This window comes from Salmo salar, chromosome 23 (assembly GCF_965601325.2).
Source record: "Salmo salar chromosome 23, fSalSal1, whole genome shotgun sequence".
In the NCBI taxonomy this organism is placed as follows: Eukaryota; Metazoa; Chordata; class Actinopteri; order Salmoniformes; family Salmonidae; genus Salmo; species Salmo salar.
In genome coordinates this window covers 13,715,251-13,737,045 of record NC_138313.1, presented here as the reverse complement: position 1 = coordinate 13,737,045, position 21,795 = coordinate 13,715,251, and the positions used below count along the sequence as shown (strand labels likewise).

The following is a 21,795-nucleotide window of genomic DNA, read 5'->3' as shown; positions in this document are numbered from 1 at the left end:
ACCCTTCCAACAAAAACATCTGTAGAGACTGAATGGTTAGAGCTAGAGACTACTATGACACATCTATGGAAAGCTGAGACCCTCACGGACACGTACATGTAGTCGGTTTTGCTCTATACCGCTCACAAGCCACATAATAGTAGTTAGAAGGAGAGGTGTGTGTGGAAAATCCCAGGACATAGTCACAAAGGCCAAACTCAACACAGTTGTCACTGACTTGTTGGATATTCGCTTCCCATTTAACAACTAAAGCCTTGCACAAAGTAAATCACCTCACACACTGGAAATCTACAATGGATTCACAAAAGTCTACTGAGAATGCATAAATGTCCAAACGGTAAGTGAGCCCAAACTCAGACTTTTCAAGAGTCAGTTGAGAATTCTACCATGACCAGAGATTGCTGTCGACCTGGCAATCTCAAAAGAGATTTCTTCCTCACGGGGTTGCATACTTGTCAAAATGACTTGTTCAAAAGTTCCTGCATTGGCCGGGAATCGAACCCGGGCCTCCCGCGTGGCAGGCGAGAATTCTACCACTGAACAACCAATGCCTTGCAATGCTGAAATAAACCCCACGGCTAGATATCGTATCAAAAATCTTTAATTCTAAGCATATTTCCCGCTTTGTGGGCTCAGTGACATTGTACACCCTAATAAAATCAGTCTTTCCCTCCCCGTCGGGGAATTGAAGCCCGGTCTCCCGCGTGACAGGCGGGGATACTCACCACTATACTAACGAGGAGCAGGTGGGTTGGTTCTTTGAAAAAATGTGGAGCATTGGATACTATCCCTAAATTTGGAGAGTTGGGTGTTAACCCTTCCAACAAAAACATCTGTAGAGACTGAATGGTTAGAGCTAGAGACTACTATGACACATCTATGGAAAGCTGAGACCCTCACGGACACGTACATGTAGTCGATTTTGCTCTATACCGCTCACAAGCCACATAATAGTAGTTAGAAGGAGAGGTGTGTGTGGAAAATCCCAGGACATAGTCACAAAGGCCAAACTCAACACAGTTGTCACTGACTTGTTGGATATTCGCTTCCCATTTAACAACTAAAGCCTTGCACAAAGTAAATCACCTCACACACTGGAAATCTACAATGGATTCACAAAAGTCTACTGAGAATGCATAAATGTCCAAACGGTAAGTGAGCCCAAACTCAGACTTTTCAAGAGTCAGTTGAGAATTCTACCATGACCAGAGATTGCTGTCGACCTGGCAATCTCAAAAGAGATTTCTTCCTCACGGGGTTGCATACTTGTCAAAATGACTTGTTCAAAAGTTCCTGCATTGGCCGGGAATCGAACCCGGGCCTCCCGCGTGGCAGGCGAGAATTCAACCACTGAACAACCAATGCCTTGCAATGCTGAAATAAACCCCACGGCTAGATATCGTATCAAAAATCTTTAATTCTAAGCATATTTCCCGCTTTGTGGGCTCAGTGACATTGTACACCCTAATAAAATCAGTCTTTCCCTCCCCGTCGGGGAATTGAACCCCGGTCTCCCGCGTGACAGGCGGGGATACTCACCACTATACTAACGAGGAGCAGGTGGGTTGGTTCTTTGAAAAAATGTGGAGCATTGGATACTATCCCTAAATTTGGAGAGTTGGGTGTTAACCCTTCCAACAAAAACATCTGTAGAGACTGAATGGTTAGAGCTAGAGACTACTATGACACATCTATGGAAAGCTGAGACCCTCACGGACACGTACATGTAGTCGGTTTTGCTCTATACCGCTCACAAGCCACATAATAGTAGTTAGAAGGAGAGGTGTGTGTGGAAAATCCCAGGACATAGTCACAAAGGCCAAACTCAACACAGTTGTCACTGACTTGTTGGATATTCGCTTCCCATTTAACAACTAAAGCCTTGCACAAAGTAAATCACCTCACACACTGGAAATCTACAATGGATTCACAAAAGTCTACTGAGAATGCATAAATGTCCAAACGGTAAGTGAGCCCAAACTCAGACTTTTCAAGAGTCAGTTGAGAATTCTACCATGACCAGAGATTGCTGTCGACCTGGCAATCTCAAAAGAGATTTCTTCCTCACGGGGTTGCATACTTGTCAAAATGACTTGTTCAAAAGTTCCTGCATTGGCCGGGAATCGAACCCGGGCCTCCCGCGTGGCAGGCGAGAATTCTACCACTGAACAACCAATGCCTTGCAATGCTGAAATAAACCCCACGGCTAGATATCGTATCAAAAATCTTTAATTCTAAGCATATTTCCCGCTTTGTGGGCTCAGTGACATTGTACACCCTAATAAAATCAGTCTTTCCCTCCCCGTCGGGGAATTGAACCCCGGTCTCCCGCGTGACAGGCGGGGATACTCACCACTATACTAACAAGGAGCAGGTGGGTTGGTTCTTTGAAAAAATGTGGAGCATTGGATACTATCCCTAAATTTGGAGAGTTGGGTGTTAACCCTTCCAACAAAAACATCTGTAGAGACTGAATGGTTAGAGCTAGAGACTACTATGACACATCTATGGAAAGCTGAGACCCTCACGGACACGTACATGTAGTCGATTTTGCTCTATACCGCTCACAAGCCACATAATAGTAGTTAGAAGGAGAGGTGTGTGTGGAAAATCCCAGGACATAGTCACAAAGGCCAAACTCAACACAGTTGTCACTGACTTGTTGGATATTCGCTTCCCATTTAACAACTAAAGCCTTGCACAAAGTAAATCACCTCACACACTGGAAATCTACAATGGATTCACAAAAGTCTACTGAGAATGCATAAATGTCCAAACGGTAAGTGAACCCAAACTCAGACTTTTCAAGAGTCAGTTGAGAATTCTACCATGACCAGAGATTGCTGTCGACCTGGCAATCTCAAAAGAGATTTCTTCCTCACGGGATTGCATACTTGTCAAAATGACTTGTTCAAAAGTTCCTGCATTGGCCGGGAATCGAACCCGGGCCTCCCGCGTGGCAGGCGAGAATTCTACCACTGAACAACCAATGCCTTGCAATGCTGAAAAAAACCCCACGGCTAGATATCGTATCAAAAATCTTTAATTCTAAGCATATTTCCCGCTTTGTGGGCTCAGTGACATTGTACACCCTAATAAAATCAGTCTTTCCCTCCCCGTCGGGGAATTGAACCCCGGTCTCCCGCGTGACAGGCGGGGATACTCACCACTATACTAACGAGGAGCAGGTGGGTTGGTTCTTTGAAAAAATGTGGAGCATTGGATACTATCCCTAAATTTGGAGAGTTGGGTGTTAACCCTTCCAACAAAAACATCTGTAGAGACTGAATGGTTAGAGCTAGAGACTACTATGACACATCTATGGAAAGCTGAGACCCTCACGGACACGTACATGTAGTCGGTTTCGCTCTATACCGCTCACAAGCCACATAATAGTAGTTAGAAGGAGAGGTGTGTGTGGAAAATCCCAGGACATAGTCACAAAGGCCAAACTCAACACAGTTGTCACTGACTTGTTGGATATTCGCTTCCCATTTAACAACTAAAGCCTTGCACAAAGTAAATCACCTCACACACTGGAAATCTACAATGGATTCACAAAAGTCTACTGAGAATGCATAAATGTCCAAACGGTAAGTGAGCCCAAACTCAGACTTTTCAAGAGTCAGTTGAGAATTCTACCATGACCAGAGATTGCTGTCGACCTGGCAATCTCAAAAGAGATTTCTTCCTCACGGGGTTGCATACTTGTCAAAATGACTTGTTCAAAAGTTCCTGCATTGGCCGGGAATCGAACCCGGGCCTCCCGCGTGGCAGGCGAGAATTCTACCACTGAACAACCAATGCCTTGCAATGCTGAAATAAACCCCACGGCTAGATATCGTATCAAAAATCTTTAATTCTAAGCATATTTCCCGCTTTGTGGGCTCAGTGACATTGTACACCCTAATAAAATCAGTCTTTCCCTCCCCGTCGGGGAATTGAACCCCGGTCTCCCGCGTGACAGGCGGGGATACTCACCACTATACTAACGAGGAGCAGGTGGGTTGGTTCTTTGAAAAAATGTGGAGCATTGGATACTATCCCTAAATTTGGAGAGTTGGGTGTTAACCCTTCCAACAAAAACATCTGTAGAGACTGAATGGTTAGAGCTAGAGACTACTATGACACATCTATGGAAAGCTGAGACCCTCATGGACACGTACATGTAGTCGATTTTGCTCTATACCGCTCACAAGCCACATAATAGTAGTTAGAAGGAGAGGTGTGTGTGGAAAATCCCAGGACATAGTCACAAAGGCCAAACTCAACACAGTTGTCACTGACTTGTTGGATATTCGCTTCCCATTTAACAACTAAAGCCTTGCACAAAGTAAATCACCTCACACACTGGAAATCTACAATGGATTCACAAAAGTCTACTGAGAATGCATAAATGTCCAAACGGTAAGTGAGCCCAAACTCAGACTTTTCAAGAGTCAGTTGAGAATTCTACCATGACCAGAGATTGCTGTCGACCTGGCAATCTCAAAAGAGATTTCTTCCTCACGGGGTTGCATATTTGTCAAAATGACTTGTTCAAAAGTTCCTGCATTGGCCGGGAATCGAAACCGGGCCTCCCGCGTGGCAGGCGAGAATTCTACCACTGAACAACCAATGCCTTGCAATGCTGAAAAAAACCCCACGGCTAGATATCGTATCAAAAATCTTTAATTCTAAGCATATTTCCCGCTTTGTGGGCTCAGTGACATTGTACACCCTAATAAAATCAGTCTTTCCCTCCCCGTCGGGGAATTGAACCCCGGTCTCCCGCGTGACAGGCGGGGATACTCACCACTATACTAACGAGGAGCAGGTGGGTTGGTTCTTTGAAAAAATGTGGAGCATTGGATACTATCCCTAAATTTGGAGAGTTGGGTGTTAACCCTTCCAACAAAAACATCTGTAGAGACTGAATGGTTAGAGCTAGAGACTACTATGACACATCTATGGAAAGCTGAGACCCTCATGGACACGTACATGTAGTCGATTTTGCTCTATACCGCTCACAAGCCACATAATAGTAGTTAGAAGGAGAGGTGTGTGTGGAAAATCCCAGGACATAGTCACAAAGGCCAAACTCAACACAGTTGTCACTGACTTGTTGGATATTCGCTTCCCATTTAACAACTAAAGCCTTGCACAAAGTAAATCACCTCACACACTGGAAATCTACAATGGATTCACAAAAGTCTACTGAGAATGCATAAATGTCCAAACGGTAAGTGAACCCAAACTCAGACTTTTCAAGAGTCAGTTGAGAATTCTACCATGACCAGAGATTGCTGTCGACCTGGCAATCTCAAAAGAGATTTCTTCCTCACGGGGTTGCATATTTGTCAAAATGACTTGTTCAAAAGTTCCTGCATTGGCCGGGAATCGAAACCGGGCCTCCCGCGTGGCAGGCGAGAATTCTACCACTGAACAACCAATGCCTTGCAATGCTGAAAAAAACCCCACGGCTAGATATCGTATCAAAAATCTTTAATTCTAAGCATATTTCCCGCTTTGTGGGCTCAGTGACATTGTACACCCTAATAAAATCAGTCTTTCCCTCCCCGTCGGGGAATTGAACCCCGGTCTCCCGCGTGACAGGCGGGGATACTCACCACTATACTAACGAGGAGCAGGTGGGTTGGTTCTTTGAAAAAATGTGGAGCATTGGATACTATCCCTAAATTTGGAGAGTTGGGTGTTAACCCTTCCAACAAAAACATCTGTAGAGACTGAATGGTTAGAGCTAGAGACTACTATGACACATCTATGGAAAGCTGAGACCCTCATGGACACGTACATGTAGTCGATTTTGCTCTATACCGCTCACAAGCCACATAATAGTAGTTAGAAGGAGAGGTGTGTGTGGAAAATCCCAGGACATAGTCACAAAGGCCAAACTCAACACAGTTGTCACTGACTTGTTGGATATTCGCTTCCCATTTAACAACTAAAGCCTTGCACAAAGTAAATCACCTCACACACTGGAAATCTACAATGGATTCACAAAAGTCTACTGAGAATGCATAAATGTCCAAACGGTAAGTGAACCCAAACTCAGACTTTTCAAGAGTCAGTTGAGAATTCTACCATGACCAGAGATTGCTGTCGACCTGGCAATCTCAAAAGAGATTTCTTCCTCACGGGGTTGCATATTTGTCAAAATGACTTGTTCAAAAGTTCCTGCATTGGCCGGGAATCGAAACCGGGCCTCCCGCGTGGCAGGCGAGAATTCTACCACTGAACAACCAATGCCTTGCAATGCTGAAAAAAACCCCACGGCTAGATATCGTATCAAAAATCTTTAATTCTAAGCATATTTCCCGCTTTGTGGGCTCAGTGACATTGTACACCCTAATAAAATCAGTCTTTCCCTCCCCGTCGGGGAATTGAACCCCGGTCTCCCGCGTGACAGGCGGGGATACTCACCACTATACTAACGAGGAGCAGGTGGGTTGGTTCTTTGAAAAAATGTGGAGCATTGGATACTATCCCTAAATTTGGAGAGTTGGGTGTTAACCCTTCCAACAAAAACATCTGTAGAGACTGAATGGTTAGAGCTAGAGACTACTATGACACATCTATGGAAAGCTGAGACCCTCATGGACACGTACATGTAGTCGATTTTGCTCTATACCGCTCACAAGCCACATAATAGTAGTTAGAAGGAGAGGTGTGTGTGGAAAATCCCAGGACATAGTCACAAAGGCCAAACTCAACACAGTTGTCACTGACTTGTTGGATATTCGCTTCCCATTTAACAACTAAAGCCTTGCACAAAGTAAATCACCTAACACACTGGAAATCTACAATGGATTCACAAAAGTCTACTGAGAATGCATAAATGTCCAAACGGTAAGTGAGCCCAAACTCAGACTTTTCAAGAGTCAGTTGAGAATTCTACCATGACCAGAGATTGCTGTCGACCTGGCAATCTCAAAAGAGATTTCTTCCTCACGGGGTTGCATATTTGTCAAAATGACTTGTTCAAAAGTTCCTGCATTGGCCGGGAATCGAAACCGGGCCTCCCGCGTGGCAGGCGAGAATTCTACCACTGAACAACCAATGCCTTGCAATGCTGAAAAAAACCCCACGGCTAGATATCGTATCAAAAATCTTTAATTCTAAGCATATTTCCCGCTTTGTGGGCTCAGTGACATTGTACACCCTAATAAAATCAGTCTTTCCCTCCCCGTCGGGGAATTGAACCCCGGTCTCCCGCGTGACAGGCGGGGATACTCACCACTATACTAACGAGGAGCAGGTGGGTTGGTTCTTTGAAAAAATGTGGAGCATTGGATACTATCCCTAAATTTGGAGAGTTGGGTGTTAACCCTTCCAACAAAAACATCTGTAGAGACTGAATGGTTAGAGCTAGAGACTACTATGACACATCTATGGAAAGCTGAGACCCTCACGGACACGTACATGTAGTCGGTTTTGCTCTATACCGCTCACAAGCCACATAATAGTAGTTAGAAGGAGAGGTGTGTGTGGAAAATCCCAGGACATAGTCACAAAGGCCAAACTCAACACAGTTGTCACTGACTTGTTGGATATTCGCTTCCCATTTAACAACTAAAGCCTTGCACAAAGTAAATCACCTCACACACTGGAAATCTACAATGGATTCACAAAAGTCTACTGAGAATGCATAAATGTCCAAACGGTAAGTGAGCCCAAACTCAGACTTTTCAAGAGTCAGTTGAGAATTCTACCATGACCAGAGATTGCTGTCGACCTGGCAATCTCAAAAGAGATTTCTTCCTCACGGGGTTGCATACTTGTCAAAATGACTTGTTCAAAAGTTCCTGCATTGGCCGGGAATCGAACCCGGGCCTCCCGCGTGGCAGGCGAGAATTCTACCACTGAACAACCAATGCCTTGCAATGCTGAAATAAACCCCACGGCTAGATATCGTATCAAAAATCTTTAATTCTAAGCATATTTCCCGCTTTGTGGGCTCAGTGACATTGTACACCCTAATAAAATCAGTCTTTCCCTCCCCGTCGGGGAATTGAACCCCGGTCTCCCGCGTGACAGGCGGGGATACTCACCACTATACTAACGAGGAGCAGGTGGGTTGGTTCTTTGAAAAAATGTGGAGCATTGGATACTATCCCTAAATTTGGAGAGTTGGGTGTTAACCCTTCCAACAAAAACATCTGTAGAGACTGAATGGTTAGAGCTAGAGACTACTATGACACATCTATGGAAAGCTGAGACCCTCATGGACACGTACATGTAGTCGATTTTGCTCTATACCGCTCACAAGCCACATAATAGTAGTTAGAAGGAGAGGTGTGTGTGGAAAATCCCAGGACATAGTCACAAAGGCCAAACTCAACACAGTTGTCACTGACTTGTTGGATATTCGCTTCCCATTTAACAACTAAAGCCTTGCACAAAGTAAATCACCTAACACACTGGAAATCTACAATGGATTCACAAAAGTCTACTGAGAATGCATAAATGTCCAAACGGTAAGTGAACCCAAACTCAGACTTTTCAAGAGTCAGTTGAGAATTCTACCATGACCAGAGATTGCTGTCGACCTGGCAATCTCAAAAGAGATTTCTTCCTCACGGGGTTGCATATTTGTCAAAATGACTTGTTCAAAAGTTCCTGCATTGGCCGGGAATCGAAACCGGGCCTCCCGCGTGGCAGGCGAGAATTCTACCACTGAACAACCAATGCCTTGCAATGCTGAAAAAAACCCCACGGCTAGATATCGTATCAAAAATCTTTAATTCTAAGCATATTTCCCGCTTTGTGGGCTCAGTGACATTGTACACCCTAATAAAATCAGTCTTTCCCTCCCCGTCGGGGAATTGAACCCCGGTCTCCCGCGTGACAGGCGGGGATACTCACCACTATACTAACGAGGAGCAGGTGGGTTGGTTCTTTGAAAAAATGTGGAGCATTGGATACTATCCCTAAATTTGGAGAGTTGGGTGTTAACCCTTCCAACAAAAACATCTGTAGAGACTGAATGGTTAGAGCTAGAGACTACTATGACACATCTATGGAAAGCTGAGACCCTCATGGACACGTACATGTAGTTGATTTTGCTCTATACCGCTCACAAGCCACATAATAGTAGTTAGAAGGAGAGGTGTGTGTGGAAAATCCCAGGACATAGTCACAAAGGCCAAACTCAACACAGTTGTCACTGACTTGTTGGATATTCGCTTCCCATTTAACAACTAAAGCCTTGCACAAAGTAAATCACCTCACACACTGGAAATCTACAATGGATTCACAAAAGTCTACTGAGAATGCATAAATGTCCAAACGGTAAGTGAACCCAAACTCAGACTTTTCAAGAGTCAGTTGAGAATTCTACCATGACCAGAGATTGCTGTCGACCTGGCAATCTCAAAAGAGATTTCTTCCTCACGGGGTTGCATATTTGTCAAAATGACTTGTTCAAAAGTTCCTGCATTGGCCGGGAATCGAAACCGGGCCTCCCGCGTGGCAGGCGAGAATTCTACCACTGAACAACCAATGCCTTGCAATGCTGAAAAAAACCCCACGGCTAGATATCGTATCAAAAATCTTTAATTCTAAGCATATTTCCCGCTTTGTGGGCTCAGTGACATTGTACACCCTAATAAAATCAGTCTTTCCCTCCCCGTCGGGGAATTGAACCCCGGTCTCCCGCGTGACAGGCGGGGATACTCACCACTATACTAACGAGGAGCAGGTGGGTTGGTTCTTTGAAAAAATGTGGAGCATTGGATACTATCCCTAAATTTGGAGAGTTGGGTGTTAACCCTTCCAACAAAAACATCTGTAGAGACTGAATGGTTAGAGCTAGAGACTACTATGACACATCTATGGAAAGCTGAGACCCTCATGGACACGTACATGTAGTCGATTTTGCTCTATACCGCTCACAAGCCACATAATAGTAGTTAGAAGGAGAGGTGTGTGTGGAAAATCCCAGGACATAGTCACAAAGGCCAAACTCAACACAGTTGTCACTGACTTGTTGGATATTCGCTTCCCATTTAACAACTAAAGCCTTGCACAAAGTAAATCACCTCACACACTGGAAATCTACAATGGATTCACAAAAGTCTACTGAGAATGCATAAATGTCCAAACGGTAAGTGAACCCAAACTCAGACTTTTCAAGAGTCAGTTGAGAATTCTACCATGACCAGAGATTGCTGTCGACCTGGCAATCTCAAAAGAGATTTCTTCCTCACGGGGTTGCATATTTGTCAAAATGACTTGTTCAAAAGTTCCTGCATTGGCCGGGAATCGAAACCGGGCCTCCCGCGTGGCAGGCGAGAATTCTACCACTGAACAACCAATGCCTTGCAATGCTGAAAAAAACCCCACGGCTAGATATCGTATCAAAAATCTTTAATTCTAAGCATATTTCCCGCTTTGTGGGCTCAGTGACATTGTACACCCTAATAAAATCAGTCTTTCCCTCCCCGTCGGGGAATTGAACCCCGGTCTCCCGCGTGACAGGCGGGGATACTCACCACTATACTAACGAGGAGCAGGTGGGTTGGTTCTTTGAAAAAATGTGGAGCATTGGATACTATCCCTAAATTTGGAGAGTTGGGTGTTAACCCTTCCAACAAAAACATCTGTAGAGACTGAATGGTTAGAGCTAGAGACTACTATGACACATCTATGGAAAGCTGAGACCCTCATGGACACGTACATGTAGTCGATTTTGCTCTATACCGCTCACAAGCCACATAATAGTAGTTAGAAGGAGAGGTGTGTGTGGAAAATCCCAGGACATAGTCACAAAGGCCAAACTCAACACAGTTGTCACTGACTTGTTGGATATTCGCTTCCCATTTAACAACTAAAGCCTTGCACAAAGTAAATCACCTCACACACTGGAAATCTACAATGGATTCACAAAAGTCTACTGAGAATGCATAAATGTCCAAACGGTAAGTGAGCCCAAACTCAGACTTTTCAAGAGTCAGTTGAGAATTCTACCATGACCAGAGATTGCTGTCGACCTGGCAATCTCAAAAGAGATTTCTTCCTCACGGGGTTGCATATTTGTCAAAATGACTTGTTCAAAAGTTCCTGCATTGGCCGGGAATCGAAACCGGGCCTCCCGCGTGGCAGGCGAGAATTCTACCACTGAACAACCAATGCCTTGCAATGCTGAAAAAAACCCCACGGCTAGATATCGTATCAAAAATCTTTAATTCTAAGCATATTTCCCGCTTTGTGGGCTCAGTGACATTGTACACCCTAATAAAATCAGTCTTTCCCTCCCCGTCGGGGAATTGAACCCCGGTCTCCCGCGTGACAGGCGGGGATACTCACCACTATACTAACGAGGAGCAGGTGGGTTGGTTCTTTGAAAAAATGTGGAGCATTGGATACTATCCCTAAATTTGGAGAGTTGGGTGTTAACCCTTCCAACAAAAACATCTGTAGAGACTGAATGGTTAGAGCTAGAGACTACTATGACACATCTATGGAAAGCTGAGACCCTCATGGACACGTACATGTAGTCGATTTTGCTCTATACCGCTCACAAGCCACATAATAGTAGTTAGAAGGAGAGGTGTGTGTGGAAAATCCCAGGACATAGTCACAAAGGCCAAACTCAACACAGTTGTCACTGACTTGTTGGATATTCGCTTCCCATTTAACAACTAAAGCCTTGCACAAAGTAAATCACCTCACACACTGGAAATCTACAATGGATTCACAAAAGTCTACTGAGAATGCATAAATGTCCAAACGGTAAGTGAGCCCAAACTCAGACTTTTCAAGAGTCAGTTGAGAATTCTACCATGACCAGAGATTGCTGTCGACCTGGCAATCTCAAAAGAGATTTCTTCCTCACGGGGTTGCATATTTGTCAAAATGACTTGTTCAAAAGTTCCTGCATTGGCCGGGAATCGAAACCGGGCCTCCCGCGTGGCAGGCGAGAATTCTACCACTGAACAACCAATGCCTTGCAATGCTGAAAAAAACCCCACGGCTAGATATCGTATCAAAAATCTTTAATTCTAAGCATATTTCCCGCTTTGTGGGCTCAGTGACATTGTACACCCTAATAAAATCAGTCTTTCCCTCCCCGTCGGGGAATTGAACCCCGGTCTCCCGCGTGACAGGCGGGGATACTCACCACTATACTAACGAGGAGCAGGTGGGTTGGTTCTTTGAAAAAATGTGGAGCATTGGATACTATCCCTAAATTTGGAGAGTTGGGTGTTAACCCTTCCAACAAAAACATCTGTAGAGACTGAATGGTTAGAGCTAGAGACTACTATGACACATCTATGGAAAGCTGAGACCCTCATGGACACGTACATGTAGTCGATTTTGCTCTATACCGCTCACAAGCCACATAATAGTAGTTAGAAGGAGAGGTGTGTGTGGAAAATCCCAGGACATAGTCACAAAGGCCAAACTCAACACAGTTGTCACTGACTTGTTGGATATTCGCTTCCCATTTAACAACTAAAGCCTTGCACAAAGTAAATCACCTAACACACTGGAAATCTACAATGGATTCACAAAAGTCTACTGAGAATGCATAAATGTCCAAACGGTAAGTGAACCCAAACTCAGACTTTTCAAGAGTCAGTTGAGAATTCTACCATGACCAGAGATTGCTGTCGACCTGGCAATCTCAAAAGAGATTTCTTCCTCACGGGGTTGCATATTTGTCAAAATGACTTGTTCAAAAGTTCCTGCATTGGCCGGGAATCGAAACCGGGCCTCCCGCGTGGCAGGCGAGAATTCTACCACTGAACAACCAATGCCTTGCAATGCTGAAAAAAACCCCACGGCTAGATATCGTATCAAAAATCTTTAATTCTAAGCATATTTCCCGCTTTGTGGGCTCAGTGACATTGTACACCCTAATAAAATCAGTCTTTCCCTCCCCGTCGGGGAATTGAACCCCGGTCTCCCGCGTGACAGGCGGGGATACTCACCACTATACTAACGAGGAGCAGGTGGGTTGGTTCTTTGAAAAAATGTGGAGCATTGGATACTATCCCTAAATTTGGAGAGTTGGGTGTTAACCCTTCCAACAAAAACATCTGTAGAGACTGAATGGTTAGAGCTAGAGACTACTATGACACATCTATGGAAAGCTGAGACCCTCATGGACACGTACATGTAGTCGATTTTGCTCTATACCGCTCACAAGCCACATAATAGTAGTTAGAAGGAGAGGTGTGTGTGGAAAATCCCAGGACATAGTCACAAAGGCCAAACTCAACACAGTTGTCACTGACTTGTTGGATATTCGCTTCCCATTTAACAACTAAAGCCTTGCACAAAGTAAATCACCTCACACACTGGAAATCTACAATGGATTCACAAAAGTCTACTGAGAATGCATAAATGTCCAAACGGTAAGTGAACCCAAACTCAGACTTTTCAAGAGTCAGTTGAGAATTCTACCATGACCAGAGATTGCTGTCGACCTGGCAATCTCAAAAGAGATTTCTTCCTCACGGGGTTGCATATTTGTCAAAATGACTTGTTCAAAAGTTCCTGCATTGGCCGGGAATCGAAACCGGGCCTCCCGCGTGGCAGGCGAGAATTCTACCACTGAACAACCAATGCCTTGCAATGCTGAAAAAAACCCCACGGCTAGATATCGTATCAAAAATCTTTAATTCTAAGCATATTTCCCGCTTTGTGGGCTCAGTGACATTGTACACCCTAATAAAATCAGTCTTTCCCTCCCCGTCGGGGAATTGAACCCCGGTCTCCCGCGTGACAGGCGGGGATACTCACCACTATACTAACGAGGAGCAGGTGGGTTGGTTCTTTGAAAAAATGTGGAGCATTGGATACTATCCCTAAATTTGGAGAGTTGGGTGTTAACCCTTCCAACAAAAACATCTGTAGAGACTGAATGGTTAGAGCTAGAGACTACTATGACACATCTATGGAAAGCTGAGACCCTCATGGACACGTACATGTAGTCGATTTTGCTCTATACCGCTCACAAGCCACATAATAGTAGTTAGAAGGAGAGGTGTGTGTGGAAAATCCCAGGACATAGTCACAAAGGCCAAACTCAACACAGTTGTCACTGACTTGTTGGATATTCGCTTCCCATTTAACAACTAAAGCCTTGCACAAAGTAAATCACCTCACACACTGGAAATCTACAATGGATTCACAAAAGTCTACTGAGAATGCATAAATGTCCAAACGGTAAGTGAACCCAAACTCAGACTTTTCAAGAGTCAGTTGAGAATTCTACCATGACCAGAGATTGCTGTCGACCTGGCAATCTCAAAAGAGATTTCTTCCTCACGGGGTTGCATATTTGTCAAAATGACTTGTTCAAAAGTTCCTGCATTGGCCGGGAATCGAAACCGGGCCTCCCGCGTGGCAGGCGAGAATTCTACCACTGAACAACCAATGCCTTGCAATGCTGAAAAAAACCCCACGGCTAGATATCGTATCAAAAATCTTTAATTCTAAGCATATTTCCCGCTTTGTGGGCTCAGTGACATTGTACACCCTAATAAAATCAGTCTTTCCCTCCCCGTCGGGGAATTGAACCCCGGTCTCCCGCGTGACAGGCGGGGATACTCACCACTATACTAACGAGGAGCAGGTGGGTTGGTTCTTTGAAAAAATGTGGAGCATTGGATACTATCCCTAAATTTGGAGAGTTGGGTGTTAACCCTTCCAACAAAAACATCTGTAGAGACTGAATGGTTAGAGCTAGAGACTACTATGACACATCTATGGAAAGCTGAGACCCTCATGGACACGTACATGTAGTCGATTTTGCTCTATACCGCTCACAAGCCACATAATAGTAGTTAGAAGGAGAGGTGTGTGTGGAAAATCCCAGGACATAGTCACAAAGGCCAAACTCAACACAGTTGTCACTGACTTGTTGGATATTCGCTTCCCATTTAACAACTAAAGCCTTGCACAAAGTAAATCACCTCACACACTGGAAATCTACAATGGATTCACAAAAGTCTACTGAGAATGCATAAATGTCCAAACGGTAAGTGAGCCCAAACTCAGACTTTTCAAGAGTCAGTTGAGAATTCTACCATGACCAGAGATTGCTGTCGACCTGGCAATCTCAAAAGAGATTTCTTCCTCACGGGGTTGCATATTTGTCAAAATGACTTGTTCAAAAGTTCCTGCATTGGCCGGGAATCGAAACCGGGCCTCCCGCGTGGCAGGCGAGAATTCTACCACTGAACAACCAATGCCTTGCAATGCTGAAAAAAACCCCACGGCTAGATATCGTATCAAAAATCTTTAATTCTAAGCATATTTCCCGCTTTGTGGGCTCAGTGACATTGTACACCCTAATAAAATCAGTCTTTCCCTCCCCGTCGGGGAATTGAACCCCGGTCTCCCGCGTGACAGGCGGGGATACTCACCACTATACTAACGAGGAGCAGGTGGGTTGGTTCTTTGAAAAAATGTGGAGCATTGGATACTATCCCTAAATTTGGAGAGTTGGGTGTTAACCCTTCCAACAAAAACATCTGTAGAGACTGAATGGTTAGAGCTAGAGACTACTATGACACATCTATGGAAAGCTGAGACCCTCATGGACACGTACATGTAGTCGATTTTGCTCTATACCGCTCACAAGCCACATAATAGTAGTTAGAAGGAGAGGTGTGTGTGGAAAATCCCAGGACATAGTCACAAAGGCCAAACTCAACACAGTTGTCACTGACTTGTTGGATATTCGCTTCCCATTTAACAACTAAAGCCTTGCACAAAGTAAATCACCTCACACACTGGAAATCTACAATGGATTCACAAAAGTCTACTGAGAATGCATAAATGTCCAAACGGTAAGTGAGCCCAAACTCAGACTTTTCAAGAGTCAGTTGAGAATTCTACCATGACCAGAGATTGCTGTCGACCTGGCAATCTCAAAAGAGATTTCTTCCTCACGGGGTTGCATATTTGTCAAAATGACTTGTTCAAAAGTTCCTGCATTGGCCGGGAATCGAAACCGGGCCTCCCGCGTGGCAGGCGAGAATTCTACCACTGAACAACCAATGCCTTGCAATGCTGAAAAAAACCCCACGGCTAGATATCGTATCAAAAATCTTTAATTCTAAGCATATTTCCCGCTTTGTGGGCTCAGTGACATTGTACACCCTAATAAAATCAGTCTTTCCCTCCCCGTCGGGGAATTGAACCCCGGTCTCCCGCGTGACAGGCGGGGATACTCACCACTATACTAACGAGGAGCAGGTGGGTTGGTTCTTTGAAAAAATGTGGAGCATTGGATACTATCCCTAAATTTGGAGAGTTGGGTGTTAACCCTTCCAACAAAAACATCTGTAGAGACTGAATGGTTAGAGCTAGAGACTACTATGACACATCTATGGAAAGCTGAGACCCTCATGGACACGTACATGTAGTCGATTTTGCTCTATACCGCTCACAAGCCACATAATAGTAGTTAGAAGGAGAGGTGTGTGTGGAAAATCCCAGGACATAGTCACAAAGGCCAAACTCAACACAGTTGTCACTGACTTGTTGGATATTCGCTTCCCATTTAACAACTAAAGCCTTGCACAAAGTAAATCACCTAACACACTGGAAATCTACAATGGATTCACAAAAGTCTACTGAGAATGCATAAATGTCCAAACGGTAAGTGAGCCCAAACTCAGACTTTTCAAGAGTCAGTTGAGAATTCTACCATGACCAGAGATTGCTGTCGACCTGGCAATCTCAAAAGAGATTTCTTCCTCACGGGGTTGCATATTTGTCAAAATGACTTGTTCAAAAGTTCCTGCATTGGCCGGGAATCGAAACCGGGCCTCCCGCGTGGCAGGCGAGAATTCTACCACTGAACAACCAATGCCTTGCAATGCTGAAAAAAACCCCACGGCTAGATATCGTATCAAAAATCTTTAATTCTAAGCATATTTCCCGCTTTGTGGGCTCAGTGACATTGTACACCCTAATAAAATCAGTCTTTCCCTCCCCGTCGGGGAATTGAACCCCGGTCTCCCGCGTGACAGGCGGGGATACTCACCACTATACTAACGAGGAGCAGGTGGGTTGGTTCTTTGAAAAAATGTGGAGCATTGGATACTATCCCTAAATTTGGAGAGTTGGGTGTTAACCCTTCCAACAAAAACATCTGTAGAGACTGAATGGTTAGAGCTAGAGACTACTATGACACATCTATGGAAAGCTGAGACCCTCATGGACACGTACATGTAGTCGATTTTGCTCTATACCGCTCACAAGCCACATAATAGTAGTTAGAAGGAGAGGTGTGTGTGGAAAATCCCAGGACATAGTCACAAAGGCCAAACTCAACACAGTTGTCACTGACTTGTTGGATATTCGCTTCCCATTTAACAACTAAAGCCTTGCACAAAGTAAATCACCTCACACACTGGAAATCTACAATGGATTCACAAAAGTCTACTGAGAATGCATAAATGTCCAAACGGTAAGTGAACCCAAACTCAGACTTTTCAAGAGTCAGTTGAGAATTCTACCATGACCAGAGATTGCTGTCGACCTGGCAATCTCAAAAGAGATTTCTTCCTCACGGGGTTGCATATTTGTCAAAATGACTTGTTCAAAAGTTCCTGCATTGGCCGGGAATCGAAACCGGGCCTCCCGCGTGGCAGGCGAGAATTCTACCACTGAACAACCAATGCCTTGCAATGCTGAAAAAAACCCCACGGCTAGATATCGTATCAAAAATCTTTAATTCTAAGCATATTTCCCGCTTTGTGGGCTCAGTGACATTGTACACCCTAATAAAATCAGTCTTTCCCTCCCCGTCGGGGAATTGAACCCCGGTCTCCCGCGTGACAGGCGGGGATACTCACCACTATACTAACGAGGAGCAGGTGGGTTGGTTCTTTGAAAAAATGTGGAGCATTGGATACTATCCCTAAATTTGGAGAGTTGGGTGTTAACCCTTCCAACAAAAACATCTGTAGAGACTGAATGGTTAGAGCTAGAGACTACTATGACACATCTATGGAAAGCTGAGACCCTCATGGACACGTACATGTAGTCGATTTTGCTCTATACCGCTCACAAGCCACATAATAGTAGTTAGAAGGAGAGGTGTGTGTGGAAAATCCCAGGACATAGTCACAAAGGCCAAACTCAACACAGTTGTCACTGACTTGTTGGATATTCGCTTCCCATTTAACAACTAAAGCCTTGCACAAAGTAAATCACCTCACACACTGGAAATCTACAATGGATTCACAAAAGTCTACTGAGAATGCATAAATGTCCAAACGGTAAGTGAGCCCAAACTCAGACTTTTCAAGAGTCAGTTGAGAATTCTACCATGACCAGAGATTGCTGTCGACCTGGCAATCTCAAAAGAGATTTCTTCCTCACGGGGTTGCATATTTGTCAAAATGACTTGTTCAAAAGTTCCTGCATTGGCCGGGAATCGAAACCGGGCCTCCCGCGTGGCAGGCGAGAATTCTACCACTGAACAACCAATGCCTTGCAATGCTGAAAAAAACCCCACGGCTAGATATCGTATCAAAAATCTTTAATTCTAAGCATATTTCCCGCTTTGTGGGCTCAGTGACATTGTACACCCTAATAAAATCAGTCTTTCCCTCCCCGTCGGGGAATTGAACCCCGGTCTCCCGCGTGACAGGCGGGGATACTCACCACTATACTAACGAGGAGCAGGTGGGTTGGTTCTTTGAAAAAATGTGGAGCATTGGATACTATCCCTAAATTTGGAGAGTTGGGTGTTAACCCTTCCAACAAAAACATCTGTAGAGACTGAATGGTTAGAGCTAGAGACTACTATGACACATCTATGGAAAGCTGAGACCCTCATGGACACGTACATGTAGTCGATTTTGCTCTATACCGCTCACAAGCCACATAATAGTAGTTAGAAGGAGAGGTGTGTGTGGAAAATCCCAGGACATAGTCACAAAGGCCAAACTCAACACAGTTGTCACTGACTTGTTGGATATTCGCTTCCCATTTAACAACTAAAGCCTTGCACAAAGTAAATCACCTCACACACTGGAAATCTACAATGGATTCACAAAAGTCTACTGAGAATGCATAAATGTCCAAACGGTAAGTGAACCCAAACTCAGACTTTTCAAGAGTCAGTTGAGAATTCTACCATGACCAGAGATTGCTGTCGACCTGGCAATCTCAAAAGAGATTTCTTCCTCACGGGGTTGCATATTTGTCAAAATGACTTGTTCAAAAGTTCCTGCATTGGCCGGGAATCGAAACCGGGCCTCCCGCGTGGCAGGCGAGAATTCTACCACTGAACAACCAATGCCTTGCAATGCTGAAAAAAACCCCACGGCTAGATATCGTATCAAAAATCTTTAATTCTAAGCATATTTCCCGCTTTGTGGGCTCAGTGACATTGTACACCCTAATAAAATCAGTCTTTCCCTCCCCGTCGGGGAATTGAACCCCGGTCTCCCGCGTGACAGGCGGGGATACTCACCACTATACTAACGAGGAGCAGGTGGGTTGGTTCTTTGAAAAAATGTGGAGCATTGGATACTATCCCTAAATTTGGAGAGTTGGGTGTTAACCCTTCCAACAAAAACATCTGTAGAGACTGAATGGTTAGAGCTAGAGACTACTATGACACATCTATGGAAAGCTGAGACCCTCATGGACACGTACATGTAGTCGATTTTGCTCTATACCGCTCACAAGCCACATAATAGTAGTTAGAAGGAGAGGTGTGTGTGGAAAATCCCAGGACATAGTCACAAAGGCCAAACTCAACACAGTTGTCACTGACTTGTTGGATATTCGCTTCCCATTTAACAACTAAAGCCTTGCACAAAGTAAATCACCTCACACACTGGAAATCTACAATGGATTCACAAAAGTCTACTGAGAATGCATAAATGTCCAAACGGTAAGTGAGCCCAAACTCAGACTTTTCAAGAGTCAGTTGAGAATTCTACCATGACCAGAGATTGCTGTCGACCTGGCAATCTCAAAAGAGATTTCTTCCTCACGGGGTTGCATATTTGTCAAAATGACTTGTTCAAAAGTTCCTGCATTGGCCGGGAATCGAAACCGGGCCTCCCGCGTGGCAGGCGAGAATTCTACCACTGAACAACCAATGCCTTGCAATGCTGAAAAAAACCCCACGGCTAGATATCGTATCAAAAATCTTTAATTCTAAGCATATTTCCCGCTTTGTGGGCTCAGTGACATTGTACACCCTAATAAAATCAGTCTTTCCCTCCCCGTCGGGGAATTGAACCCCGGTCTCCCGCGTGACAGGCGGGGATACTCACCACTATACTAACGAGGAGCAGGTGGGTTGGTTCTTTGAAAAAATGTGGAGCATTGGATACTATCCCTAAATTTGGAGAGTTGGGTGTTAACCCTTCCAACAAAAACATCTGTAGAGACTGAATGGTTAGAGCTAGAGACTACTATGACACATCTATGGAAAGCTGAGACCCTCATGGACACGTACATGTAGTCGATTTTGCTCTATACCGCTCACAAGCCACATAATAGTAGTTAGAAGGAGAGGTGTGTGTGGAAAATCCCAGGACATAGTCACAAAGGCCAAACTCAACACAGTTGTCACTGACTTGTTGGATATTCGCTTCCCATTTAACAACTAAAGCCTTGCACAAAGTAAATCACCTCACACACTGGAAATCTACAATGGATTCACAAAAGTCTACTGAGAATGCATAAATGTCCAAACGGTAAGTGAACCCAAACTCAGACTTTTCAAGAGTCAGTTGAGAATTCTACCATGACCAGAGATTGCTGTCGACCTGGCAATCTCAAAAGAGATTTCTTCCTCACGGGGTTGCATATTTGTCAAAATGACTTGTTCAAAAGTTCCTGCATTGGCCGGGAATCGAAACCGGGCCTCCCGCGTGGCAGGCGAGAATTCTACCACTGAACAACCAATGCCTTGCAATGCTGAAAAAAACCCCACGGCTAGATATCGTATCAAAAATCTTTAATTCTAAGCATATTTCCCGCTTTGTGGGCTCAGTGACATTGTACACCCTAATAAAATCAGTCTTTCCCTCCCCGTCGGGGAATTGAACCCCGGTCTCCCGCGTGACAGGCGGGGATACTCACCACTATACTAACGAGGAGCAGGTGGGTTGGTTCTTTGAAAAAATGTGGAGCATTGGATACTATCCCTAAATTTGGAGAGTTGGGTGTTAACCCTTCCAACAAAAACATCTGTAGAGACTGAATGGTTAGAGCTAGAGACTACTATGACACATCTATGGAAAGCTGAGACCCTCATGGACACGTACATGTAGTCGATTTTGCTCTATACCGCTCACAAGCCACATAATAGTAGTTAGAAGGAGAGGTGTGTGTGGAAAATCCCAGGACATAGTCACAAAGGCCAAACTCAACACAGTTGTCACTGACTTGTTGGATATTCGCTTCCCATTTAACAACTAAAGCCTTGCACAAAGTAAATCACCTCACACACTGGAAATCTACAATGGATTCACAAAAGTCTACTGAGAATGCATAAATGTCCAAACGGTAAGTGAGCCCAAACTCAGACTTTTCAAGAGTCAGTTGAGAATTCTACCATGACCAGAGATTGCTGTCGACCTGGCAATCTCAAAAGAGATTTCTTCCTCACGGGGTTGCATATTTGTCAAAATGACTTGTTCAAAAGTTCCTGCATTGGCCGGGAATCGAAACCGGGCCTCCCGCGTGGCAGGCGAGAATTCTACCACTGAACAACCAATGCCTTGCAATGCTGAAAAAAACCCCACGGCTAGATATCGTATCAAAAATCTTTAATTCTAAGCATATTTCCCGCTTTGTGGG

General features: G+C 44.5%; 29 non-coding genes across 29 annotated transcripts; all 29 read right to left on the bottom strand.

Annotated features, from left to right (window-relative positions):
- Positions 1-480: 480 nt before the first annotated feature.
- On the bottom strand, positions 481-551 carry trnag-gcc (transfer RNA glycine (anticodon GCC)). Its single transcript has one exon. It is a non-coding gene; the product is annotated as a tRNA-Gly (tRNA).
- A 933-nt stretch (positions 552-1,484) lies between these two features.
- On the bottom strand, positions 1,485-1,556 carry trnad-guc (transfer RNA aspartic acid (anticodon GUC)). The gene has a single exon. It is a non-coding gene; the product is annotated as a tRNA-Asp (tRNA).
- Positions 1,557-2,108: 552 nt separating this feature from the next.
- Positions 2,109-2,179, bottom strand: trnag-gcc (transfer RNA glycine (anticodon GCC)). The gene has a single exon. It is a non-coding gene; the product is annotated as a tRNA-Gly (tRNA).
- A 743-nt stretch (positions 2,180-2,922) lies between these two features.
- trnag-gcc (transfer RNA glycine (anticodon GCC)) lies at positions 2,923-2,993 on the bottom strand. The gene has a single exon. It is a non-coding gene; the product is annotated as a tRNA-Gly (tRNA).
- Positions 2,994-3,112: 119 nt separating this feature from the next.
- trnad-guc (transfer RNA aspartic acid (anticodon GUC)) lies at positions 3,113-3,184 on the bottom strand. Its single transcript has one exon. It is a non-coding gene; the product is annotated as a tRNA-Asp (tRNA).
- A 552-nt stretch (positions 3,185-3,736) lies between these two features.
- trnag-gcc (transfer RNA glycine (anticodon GCC)) lies at positions 3,737-3,807 on the bottom strand. The gene has a single exon. It is a non-coding gene; the product is annotated as a tRNA-Gly (tRNA).
- A 119-nt stretch (positions 3,808-3,926) lies between these two features.
- On the bottom strand, positions 3,927-3,998 carry trnad-guc (transfer RNA aspartic acid (anticodon GUC)). Its single transcript has one exon. It is a non-coding gene; the product is annotated as a tRNA-Asp (tRNA).
- Positions 3,999-4,740: 742 nt separating this feature from the next.
- trnad-guc (transfer RNA aspartic acid (anticodon GUC)) lies at positions 4,741-4,812 on the bottom strand. The gene has a single exon. It is a non-coding gene; the product is annotated as a tRNA-Asp (tRNA).
- Positions 4,813-5,554: 742 nt separating this feature from the next.
- On the bottom strand, positions 5,555-5,626 carry trnad-guc (transfer RNA aspartic acid (anticodon GUC)). The gene has a single exon. It is a non-coding gene; the product is annotated as a tRNA-Asp (tRNA).
- Positions 5,627-6,368: 742 nt separating this feature from the next.
- On the bottom strand, positions 6,369-6,440 carry trnad-guc (transfer RNA aspartic acid (anticodon GUC)). The gene has a single exon. It is a non-coding gene; the product is annotated as a tRNA-Asp (tRNA).
- Positions 6,441-7,182: 742 nt separating this feature from the next.
- trnad-guc (transfer RNA aspartic acid (anticodon GUC)) lies at positions 7,183-7,254 on the bottom strand. The gene has a single exon. It is a non-coding gene; the product is annotated as a tRNA-Asp (tRNA).
- Positions 7,255-7,806: 552 nt separating this feature from the next.
- On the bottom strand, positions 7,807-7,877 carry trnag-gcc (transfer RNA glycine (anticodon GCC)). Its single transcript has one exon. It is a non-coding gene; the product is annotated as a tRNA-Gly (tRNA).
- Positions 7,878-7,996: 119 nt separating this feature from the next.
- Positions 7,997-8,068, bottom strand: trnad-guc (transfer RNA aspartic acid (anticodon GUC)). The gene has a single exon. It is a non-coding gene; the product is annotated as a tRNA-Asp (tRNA).
- Positions 8,069-8,810: 742 nt separating this feature from the next.
- On the bottom strand, positions 8,811-8,882 carry trnad-guc (transfer RNA aspartic acid (anticodon GUC)). Its single transcript has one exon. It is a non-coding gene; the product is annotated as a tRNA-Asp (tRNA).
- Positions 8,883-9,624: 742 nt separating this feature from the next.
- trnad-guc (transfer RNA aspartic acid (anticodon GUC)) lies at positions 9,625-9,696 on the bottom strand. Its single transcript has one exon. It is a non-coding gene; the product is annotated as a tRNA-Asp (tRNA).
- Positions 9,697-10,438: 742 nt separating this feature from the next.
- trnad-guc (transfer RNA aspartic acid (anticodon GUC)) lies at positions 10,439-10,510 on the bottom strand. Its single transcript has one exon. It is a non-coding gene; the product is annotated as a tRNA-Asp (tRNA).
- A 742-nt stretch (positions 10,511-11,252) lies between these two features.
- On the bottom strand, positions 11,253-11,324 carry trnad-guc (transfer RNA aspartic acid (anticodon GUC)). The gene has a single exon. It is a non-coding gene; the product is annotated as a tRNA-Asp (tRNA).
- Positions 11,325-12,066: 742 nt separating this feature from the next.
- Positions 12,067-12,138, bottom strand: trnad-guc (transfer RNA aspartic acid (anticodon GUC)). Its single transcript has one exon. It is a non-coding gene; the product is annotated as a tRNA-Asp (tRNA).
- Positions 12,139-12,880: 742 nt separating this feature from the next.
- On the bottom strand, positions 12,881-12,952 carry trnad-guc (transfer RNA aspartic acid (anticodon GUC)). Its single transcript has one exon. It is a non-coding gene; the product is annotated as a tRNA-Asp (tRNA).
- Positions 12,953-13,694: 742 nt separating this feature from the next.
- trnad-guc (transfer RNA aspartic acid (anticodon GUC)) lies at positions 13,695-13,766 on the bottom strand. The gene has a single exon. It is a non-coding gene; the product is annotated as a tRNA-Asp (tRNA).
- A 742-nt stretch (positions 13,767-14,508) lies between these two features.
- Positions 14,509-14,580, bottom strand: trnad-guc (transfer RNA aspartic acid (anticodon GUC)). Its single transcript has one exon. It is a non-coding gene; the product is annotated as a tRNA-Asp (tRNA).
- Positions 14,581-15,322: 742 nt separating this feature from the next.
- On the bottom strand, positions 15,323-15,394 carry trnad-guc (transfer RNA aspartic acid (anticodon GUC)). The gene has a single exon. It is a non-coding gene; the product is annotated as a tRNA-Asp (tRNA).
- A 742-nt stretch (positions 15,395-16,136) lies between these two features.
- trnad-guc (transfer RNA aspartic acid (anticodon GUC)) lies at positions 16,137-16,208 on the bottom strand. Its single transcript has one exon. It is a non-coding gene; the product is annotated as a tRNA-Asp (tRNA).
- Positions 16,209-16,950: 742 nt separating this feature from the next.
- Positions 16,951-17,022, bottom strand: trnad-guc (transfer RNA aspartic acid (anticodon GUC)). Its single transcript has one exon. It is a non-coding gene; the product is annotated as a tRNA-Asp (tRNA).
- Positions 17,023-17,764: 742 nt separating this feature from the next.
- Positions 17,765-17,836, bottom strand: trnad-guc (transfer RNA aspartic acid (anticodon GUC)). The gene has a single exon. It is a non-coding gene; the product is annotated as a tRNA-Asp (tRNA).
- Positions 17,837-18,578: 742 nt separating this feature from the next.
- On the bottom strand, positions 18,579-18,650 carry trnad-guc (transfer RNA aspartic acid (anticodon GUC)). Its single transcript has one exon. It is a non-coding gene; the product is annotated as a tRNA-Asp (tRNA).
- A 742-nt stretch (positions 18,651-19,392) lies between these two features.
- trnad-guc (transfer RNA aspartic acid (anticodon GUC)) lies at positions 19,393-19,464 on the bottom strand. The gene has a single exon. It is a non-coding gene; the product is annotated as a tRNA-Asp (tRNA).
- Positions 19,465-20,206: 742 nt separating this feature from the next.
- Positions 20,207-20,278, bottom strand: trnad-guc (transfer RNA aspartic acid (anticodon GUC)). The gene has a single exon. It is a non-coding gene; the product is annotated as a tRNA-Asp (tRNA).
- A 742-nt stretch (positions 20,279-21,020) lies between these two features.
- Positions 21,021-21,092, bottom strand: trnad-guc (transfer RNA aspartic acid (anticodon GUC)). Its single transcript has one exon. It is a non-coding gene; the product is annotated as a tRNA-Asp (tRNA).
- Positions 21,093-21,795: the final 703 nt, after the last annotated feature.